Source organism: Canis lupus, chromosome 6 (assembly GCF_048164855.1).
Source record: "Canis lupus baileyi chromosome 6, mCanLup2.hap1, whole genome shotgun sequence".
Lineage (NCBI taxonomy): Eukaryota > Metazoa > Chordata > Mammalia > Carnivora > Canidae > Canis > Canis lupus.
In genome coordinates, this window is record NC_132843.1 from 4,932,702 (window position 1) to 4,942,679 (window position 9,978).

The 9,978-nt window shown below is 41.9% G+C and overlaps 1 long non-coding RNA gene across 2 annotated transcripts in view; it reads right to left on the reverse strand.

Moving 5' to 3' along the window:
* LOC140634931 (uncharacterized) overlaps positions 1–9,978 on the reverse strand; it is a 44,006-nt gene that overhangs the window by 9,685 nt on the left and 24,343 nt on the right. The window lies entirely within an intron of this gene.

Genomic DNA, 9,978 nt, shown 5'->3' on the forward strand with positions numbered 1-9,978 from the left:
TTGAAGAAAGGCTTAAATATTTTATAATTACAGTATAGTCACAGACTACTAGTCTCCAGTCCAGTAACTAGAATCCCATGAGATCCTACAGATTGTGTGCTCTGAAATTGGTCCTATCAAAAAGTATAAACACTACAATTTGCAGGTTGATATATTTAGTATCTTGTAAATGATTAATTTTCTATTTCCTTTGTAATCTTTCCCAAATCAGAAAGTTTGAGTTCATAATGGATGTATAATTGAATAAAAAAAATAGCCAGTTTTCCTAAGAAAGCAGAAATATCTGACTGTGATCAGTTTCTCACCTCTAACCTCAAGCCTCAGCAATTCCTGGGATTATTCCATATGCAACAGGCTGATACTCAACCTCTGAAGCACCTCAGGTAACTGAGTGGAGTTTACATAAAAATACAAGTTCTCAGGTTTGCAATCCCCTCGGGGCTTGTCAACCCAAATCTGAGGATGTAGGGCTTGAACACCTTGAGTCTTAAATGCTTAAAGGGTCATTCTGACTTTTAAAGAAGTTGGAAATTACTGGCTTTGGAGAACCCTGCTGTTGTGGAGGTGACATTTTAATGGGAAAAAGAAAAACAGCAAAGCAAGTAACACATGTTGAAAATTTAGGGAGGCCCAATTAAGAGCCCTTGTTTTGCCTTCTTGGGCTCTGAAAACAGCTCTGAAGCAAGAGGAAAAAGGGAGGGACAGCGGAGATGTCACCTGCCACCTTCACAAAGACTAACTCGAAAAGGATCACAGATCTAACTATAAAACATTAAACTGTAAAACTTCTAGAAGATAACATAGGAGAAAACCTCTATGACTTTGGTGTGGCAATGACGTTTTAGATACAACATCAAGGGCACAATCCATGGAAGAAATCATTGATAAACTGGATGGAATTCATTAAAGTTAAAAACTGCTCTTTGAAAGACGGTATCAAGAGAATTAGAAGACAAGCCACAGACTGGGAGGAAAAACCTGCAAAGCACACATCTAATAAAGGACTGTTTCTAAAATATATAAAGAACATTAAAAAATAAACAACCTAAAATAAATAAATAAATAAATAAATAAATAAATAAACAAATAAACAACCTGATTAAAAAATGGGCCAAAAACCTTAATGTATATTTTTCCAAAATATAAAGAACATTAAAAAATAAACAACCTAAAATAAATAAATAAATAAACAAATAACCTGATTAAAAAATGGACCAAAAACCTTAAGTATATTTTTCCAAAATATATAAAGAACATTAAAAAATAAACAACCTAAAATAAATAAATAAATAAACAAACAAACAAATAAACAACCTGATTAAAAAATGGGCCACAAACCTTAATCTTAACCTTAACAGAAACCTCACTAAAGATCTATAGATGGCAAATAAACATATGAAAAGATATCAACCTTATTATATATCATGAGGGAAATGCAAATTGAAAGATCAGTGAGATGCCACTACACACCTATTAGAATGGCCAAACTTGAGAACACTGACAACACCAAATGCTGATAAGGATGTAGAGCAATAAGAACTCTCATTCATTTCTGGTAAAAATGCAAAATGGCACAGCCACTTGGCAAGACTATTTATTTGGCAGTTTCTTGTAAAACTAAACATACTCCTACCACATGATTCAGCAATCACACCCCTTGGTATTTACCCAGAGGAGTTGAAGACTTTTGTCCACAAAAAAGCCTGCACATAGCAGCTTTAGCATAATTGTCAAAAGGTGGAAGTGACTGTGATGTCCTTTGGTGGGTGAATGGATACATCCAGACAATGTATCCATCAATATTATTCAGTATTATAATCTATCGAGCCTTGAATAGAAACATGGAGGAAAGTTAAAAGCATATTATTATGCTTTTAAGAAGCCAATCTGAAAAGGCTATCTACTGTACAATTCCAACTATATGACATTCTGGAAAAGACAAAACTATGGAGACAGTAAAGAGATCAGTGTTGCCTGGGGTGAGGTGGGGAAGGGGTATTGTAGGGAGAGCGCAACACAAGGAAGGCAGTGAAAACACTGTGTATGATACTGTAATGATGGATACAAGTCATTATACATTTGTCCAAACCCACAGAATGTATAAAAACCAAGAGTTAACCCTTAAGTAAATGATGGATTCTGGGTGATTATGATGTGCCAATTGCAACAAAGGCAACACTCTGGTGGGAGGTGTGGAAAATGGGGAAAGCTGCACATGTGTTGGGGCCAGGAGTATATGGGAAATCCCTGCATCCTCCCTTCAATTTTGCCTTGAACATAAAACTGCTCTAATAATAGTTTTAATAAGTATCATCTGTAATATTGGGGGAATAAATATGAAAGTGGAAAGAGATCAGGAATATTTTGGTAATGACAATCCTCCCTGTGGAAAAAAAACCATAGAGTATGGAGGGTGGTGGAGGGAGTCTTCTCAGGTTTTCTTCTTAACCCCTTAGGCTTAATCACTAGCCTCTGGTCAGCCAAGGCTATGGCCATCCCATTGGTGAAGGGGAAGCCAGATCAGTAACCCTCTTCACCCTCCTGTATCCATATTAATGAGCCCATCCTTCAACACCAACCACATTGCTTTTTGGGACGTCTTCATGGGGCCTCCAAAAGTTAGTCCAGATTTTGGCCCCCCAAGGTTCTGAAGTAGCTCAGAACAATCTATTGGTTAAGTTCTGTACTGCTGTATACCTAAGACCAAAATTTCAATCCCTAAACAATTTTCTCCAACAAACTATGTCCACATACTTTGGCTGACATATTTAGGTGAGGGTCTTCGTGAAATGAAATGATAATATTAAGATTCTTCACAAATAAAATGCTACCACAGAAATGTTCCAAATATAACTATAAACCTCTTCTTATAATTTTTTCAGTGAGAACAGAAGTTAGAAAATTAAATCAAGTCAATGTCCAAGAACCAAAGACTATGAGTTAAAAGTCAAAGAGATTAAAGCCCTCTACCAATTTCTGATTCTGATCAGTCTCAGGGAGAGGTATTCTCAGCCCCTTGGAGAAACTGAGATCACTTCAGGAAAACACCTTGTGTTGTCTTCACAGATTCTTTTGGTCCTTCAAATGACAATCCAATCCAACACCAAGTTTCTGATTGTGTTTCGTTTTCTAAAGAGTCCAAAAATCAGTAGGACCCACAGAACTTGCCCATAATGACCAAATTTCCTATCTCCCCAGTTATCTAAGGCAAAAACATATTCTCAGAAGCACAAAGAGTGTTGCCAAAACCCAGGGCAGAAACTCACAGGTGGTTAAGTGAAGACTGATGGAGAAAGTCATGTTGACCCAAGACTGGCTGGGAAGCCAGTCAGTCCACACCAAGGAAGCAAAAGTCTACCACCATGAGGTAGATTAACTCAATGAGGAGGTATATCCCAATGAGCAGTTAACTTTGGCTTGGTGCATTTGCCATATTGGGGAGAAATCCACATTTGTACCCCATCCCCTCTCTGAGAGAGACATGGCTGGCAGGGAGCCAGGGCTGCCTTCTTGCAGAGTGTAGAAATTTGCAATGTTGACAGCTCCAACCATCAAATGCATTAGAGATGCTCTTCTATCCCACCAGGTGTATTAGAAACTTCTGAATTCCTATTCCTTCTTTCTGCCCATATTACTAGGAGCTGGAATGCTCTTGGGAGTACTTTATACTTAAGTCACAAGGTAGCAGTGTTAATCCTTAGCTGCAATAATGGCTTCCACTGTCCCTTGTCATAGAATTATCCAGACCTCCAAAATCTGCCTCCTGTGCAAGGGTTCTTCCTGAAGTACAGTCAATTACCCAGACTACGGGAAGGTAGACTCTGCAATATGTGGAGCAGCTACATAAATGCAAGCTTAGCCTCTCCACAGCCTCTTCCCAGGAGCAAATGCAGACGGAATGTTGAGGCAGCCAACAGAGTGCCACCACTATATGCATATATGTCGCTAGCACTCAGTGATGCCCACAGGGTGCAGCTATTCTGCAGGTCTAAAGCAATGCATCAAGAAGCATCTTTAGGTAAAGGAAATCAGTAGACAGGGAAAATTTTTAATAGGCTGCAGAGAGGTCTTCCCCCAAAGTCTTTGTTTAACATTTATTTCCACACATCCACATTTTTTTTTTTTTCACATCCACATTTCTAATTCTCATTCTTTTGGGCAGTACTGGTAAGTAACACCAGCCAGGAGGAAATAAGGCACTGCGTGGGGGACACGGCGGCTCCCCAGCCTTCACATGCCGCAGCCCTTCGTCAAGCATTTGCCGCAGGCCCAGCGCCTCAGGCAAGGCCTCCCCCCCCCACACCCTAGCTGCAGCCCCCATGTACTCAAAGGTTTAGGACTCAGGACAGGTTCTCACCATCTTGGGGAATGTTAGGCAAAGATTTAGAGTTAAAACAAAATGTTAGTTTGAGACCTTTTGCCAAAGGCAGAAACGGAGGCTAAATGTCCCAGGGAACATCATAGGAGAATGGAAACTGCGAATGATATGTAAGGAGCTGGGCCCCTCTTTCCCTGCCCTCTGTCCCCCACTAGGGTCTGGGAAAGGGCTTCAGAAAGGCCACCTTTACCCAGAAAAACTGCAAGACACCCAGGTGTTTCCATCACCAACTAATGGCCCACAGGAGAGTGGCATGGCCAAGGACCACCAGCAAACATGAGAGGGGATGGTGCAGCAGGAGCAGCTGAAGATGTGGATGAGTTCCAGGCCAGACGACCAGAGTTGGGATATGAGAGCAGATTCTGGAAAGAGCCAGAGGATTCGTTATGGAAAATTGCTCTAGGGACGCCTGGGTGGCTCAGCAGTTGAGCGTTTGCCTTCGGCCCAGGGCGTGATCCCGGAGTCTTGGGTTAAAGTCCAACATCAGGCTCCCTGCATGGAGCCTGCTTCTCCCTCTGCCTGTGTCTCTGCCTCTCTGTGTGTCTCTCATGAAGAAATAAATAAAATCTTAGAAAAATAAAGAATGAAAAATATTCTAGCACAGCTTGGCGGCTTCATTTTGGTGAGCTCAATCAGGCTTGGTGGCTGGAGCCCAGCCTTGTGTCAGCAAGTGCATGGATGCTGGAAAAGCATCTGGTCACCATATTGCATCAAGTAACGTAATGTATGAAGCGACCCAGAGGGGCTGGATTGGGAAGAAGCTCCCTAGTCTCTTCTCCATGTCCGTGGGCTCAGTGCACGGGGCAATCTGACACCTGCACCTGCCAAGGGGCCTGCCCCCTCCACAATAAAGTGCCCTCCCCATGCCCCATGCCCTTCTCACAGCTCTCAGCTGCTTCAGGTTGCTCACTCTTCACTAGGGCCCTGTCTTGGATCTTTCCAGCCTTCGGTGTATGTGGTCATCATCCTCTGTTTAGGTCCGCTTTCAGGTGCTACTTGGGGCAGAGAGGGGGAAGGATTGGAAAAAGGCTCAGGAAGCCAGGCTGCAGGCTTTGGTTTTCTCAGAATGGAGGAGAAGAGGGAAAAGAGGTTTTCAGGTGATCTACCCTCCGATACGGTCCCCAACATAGAATGGGCTCTCCCCAGGCAAGGATTCACTCCTTACTGACACATCTCTCTGCTCTTACCCTCAAAGAATTTCCGTCTTCTTCCCAGTTGAGCTATATGTTTTCTAATAGACACATAGTTGATACACAATGTTACATGAGTTTCAGGTGTATAGCATAGTGGTTGGGCAAGTCTATGTGTTATGCAGTGCTCACCTCAAGTGCGGTTACCTTTATGTCACCATACAACGCTACTACGATGTCACTGACTACACTCCTTATGCTGTACCTTTTATTCCTGTGACTTATTCTATAACTGGAAGCCTGCATCTCCCAATCCCTTCACCTATTTCGCCCACCACCCTCGACCCCCCTCCTCCCTGGCAGTATTTAGTTTGTTCTCTGTGTTTAAGACTTTGTTTCTGCTTTTTGTTTTGTTTTTTAGATTCCACATATAAGTGAAATCATATGGTATTTGTCTTTCTCTGACTTATTTCACTTATCATAATACCTTTTAGGTCCAACCATGTTGTCACAAATGACAAGATCTCATTTTTTATGACTGAGTAATATTCCATTGAATATATACCACATTTTCTTTACCCACTCATTTGTGGATGCACACTTGGGTTGCTTCCATATCTTGGCTATTGTAAATAATGCTTCAGTAAATATAAAGATGTATGTATCTTTTCAAACTAGTGTTTTCATTTAATTTGGGTAAATATCTACTTTGACTGGATCACACAGTATTTCTATTTTTAATTTTTTGAAGAACTTCCATACTGTTTTCCACAGGAGCTGCACCAGTTTGCATTTCCACCAACAGGGTTCTTTTTTTCTCCCCATCCTCAACAACACTTGTTATTTCTTGTCTTTTTTATTCTAGTCACTCTGACAAGTGTGAAGTGAGATCTCATTGTGGGTTCGATTTGCATTTCCTTGATGATTAGTGATGTTGAGCATCTTTTCATATGTTTGTTGGCCATCTGTATGTCTTTTTTGGAAAAATACCTACTCAGGTCCTCTGCCCATTCCTTAATCAGATTATTTGTTGGTTTTGCATGTGTGTGTAGGTGTAGAGTTGTAGAACTTAATTATATATAGTTGGGTTACATTTTTAAAAGATGTCTTCCCATTACTCAGGAGATATCAGGCTCTAGCTTATTGATGGCATTGTTGCCTTAAGTAAGAAGATACCAACCGGCTTCCAAACTGAGAGGTGATCATGGGAGTTCAGAACAGTCCAGAAGTTTCAGGGTCACAGATGGAACATAAAGAGCCTGGCTCTTAGTTGTGAATCAACTATGTGAAATCTTTCTCATAAGGAACCCAAGTCCTAGCTCATAGACAGGACAAGCCATCATATAACAGGAACAGAAATGCTCCTGCAGATTCCCATGTACCCAAGATACAAAGTTACCTTTTAAAAGTACTTAAAATTGGCACTGAAAGCTTCCCTATGGTCCGTTTTTCTTCTGAAGATTCTCTCTTCCAAGCTGGTTTCATGGATGATGAATGTCATCCATGCCCACAGATGGAATGTCCTCACCATGCTGGCAGTGCTAGATGTCTAATCTGACTTCCTTTCTGTCTGTTCTGCTTTCTTAACTGCTTAGAGAGATTCTATATTAATAATTCATTGGCACCTCACATTCAATATGACCAAAACCAAAATCATGATTTTCACCTCAGCTTTCATTATCTTTCCTGCCTTATATTTGTAATAAATACTCTCTTGAGCTGAGGACCTCAGATAATCTGAGGTCCAGCAGGTATCTCACTGGTCCAGTCTCCTAAATCTCTGTTCTTCTCATCCTGTGGCTCTGCCCCAGCCCTTCTTATTGCTTACTGCAGCAGCCCCTTCATGGGCTTTCAGGCCTCCACTCCCCATCCATCCTGTCTGTTCCAGGAGTTTCCAGATCTTTCTGATGATCAGAATCAACAGAGAGATTTATAATGCTGTAGATTCAGAAGGCTACAAGACTCAACCATCAGATCATATAGCTCCAGGGCCCAGAAATATATTTTTTTACCCAGTACCCAGCTGATTCTGAATGATTGGTCATGGATCTGTGTTTAAGGACAGTACACCTAATTGACTGGCTCCTGAAACTAGCTAATCATTAGAATCAACCCTGGCTCTTGTTAAAAAATACAAACTCTGGACTCCCCAGGGCTATGACTTAGGAGGTCAGGGTCTACAAATCTTTATGGATTTAAATCCTTTCAGATGATTTTGACATCGGCCAGGTTTGAAGACACTCCCTTCCCATCCCACCCTGAAGGGGATCCTTGCCAGATAACTCTAGGTCTCAGATATCATGATAACATATAGAAGATGCACAATAATGCTGGCTCTGCCATCCTTCCAGCCAAGTTGGCTTCAGATTTTTGTCCTCATCACCTCCATGAAAGGGATGTCTAAAGCCTTTGAGGAACCAGAGCTCCAGAGATGGAAGGTAGGTGTCTGTTGCCCATCAAGAAAATTAGGTCAAGTTTACTGAGAGCAGTGAAGAATTTTTGCAAGCTTATAAAAGTAATGGCTGACAAGGGAAGTCTCCAGGCTCAGAACCAAGTAACCAATAATTGGAAATGTCTGGTCAGCCTCATTAATAAATGATAATCCAGGAGTCATAATTGGTGGCCTGAAGCTTGGCCTCAAACACAACTGGAAAATGCAGTGAATCTCCCACTTGGAATGGGTTCAGTCACACTGGGAAGGCACTCATGCCTCACATGAAATCATTCTCCTCCCACCAGATTACACTAGAGATGATTCTTAAAAGAAAACATAAATTTTTCTATCCTTAGCTAGAGCAAATTCCTATGTGCAGGCACCAGCAGGAAAGGTAACATATCACCTTGAAGTTATGCCAAGGGTTTGATCATCTCTGAGAGTCTGTTTTGATATATGGAGGGGAGATGAGTAGGAAATATGAGAGGGTGAGAGTAGAAAAGGCTGGAGTCACCAGGGAAGGACATCACCTGCAGTGATGCCTGGAGCGCCTGGCCAGAGTTGAATATCTCTATCCCTTAGCTCCATCCTGACTTATCTACATGATGGAGTATTCAATCAGATATACAAGACTTGGGGATCACTATGGCTTTTTAGGAAGTCTAAAACAGCAAAATCATAAGTAAGTACCCTTCCAAGTGTGGAAATACAGCTGCTTAAAATCTGACTAGATAAAATTATTTTTCATATGCTAGCGGTTTTTCATTATGCATTCATCTTTCTATGTTTTGGGGAAAGTCTCAATGGCAGCAAAGTTCTTTGTGGGAAAATTTTATGTCCATGAATGTCGTTCCATCTCCATGTAGGAAGGCTTTGTGCAAAAACAGAGGTGGATTGAGCTGTGGAAAGTTCTAGGGTAATCTTCTTGGATTCCCAGTGCCTTTGGCTAGCTGACAGATCAGCTGCGCTGCTGTGTGCAGCATACTCTCCCCTCCCTGGCGCAGAGAAGCTGCCCAGAGCCTGGCCTCTGAGGTTGCCAGCACATATGCAGAGCACTCCATGGGCCAGACCATCCTAAAACACTAATGGTGCATTAGGGAACTGTGTAGCAGTAGTATTAAATTATGAATTATGCTGCTTTGTGGCACCCAGACTGATGCAAGGCAGTGAAATATTAATTAACCTTGCAGATGGCTGTGGCTCACATTGTTCATCACTGCCCTGAACCTGCAGCAATGAATAACAAGCAGCTTTTGTTCTGCATTGCACTTGGAACAAGAGACCGAGAAAATATTTTTTTAAATAAAAAAAAAAGAAAATATAATAACTCCGGGAGATGGTGAAAAAAACTTCTGATGTAAGTTGATACACTGAAAGCAAAGCCTGCCTGCACCTCAGACTGAACAAGGACCCTTGCAGCCAGTGGTCACCTTAGGAGTCCGACCAGGCCACAGGCCACCTCCCACACTGGAATCTGGCAGAGAGAACACTCTGGAGTCAGGCAGGCTCCACAGAAACACCAAAGCAGGACTAAGCCAAAAGATTGACAAGGAGGAGTATAAACAAGAATCATCAGACTTGGGGTTGATGTATGGGAGCCCTCTTGAGAATAACTTAGGAAACATGCTCCAGCAAAGGGAGTACATATTTCAGGGAAGGAATTACAAGGAGGAAGGCTTACAAGCTAGGAAAACATCTCCACTAAATAGCTTGTATTCTTTTCTCCCTCCTCACCCTGGTTGTGTTAAGCTTCACTGTGTGGGGGATGCTAACAGGGTACAGGTAAATGAAAGACCAGCTAGACGCTCTTCAATTTGTCAGAGTGGCAAGACTCAGCTTGAACAGATCATTTACAAATATTGGCACCACAGAGATCTAGTAGAACAGATTCTGGGGACAACGTGTCTTTCATGATTGTTTTGGCCTCAAACGTTGACTTGCCTTTTCCTAGAGCAGCATGGGCCAAGAGAAGAGTCCAGACTTTGAGGTTCTGGTGTGGGATCCATGTACTAAGGAGTAAATCGGGAAGAATGATA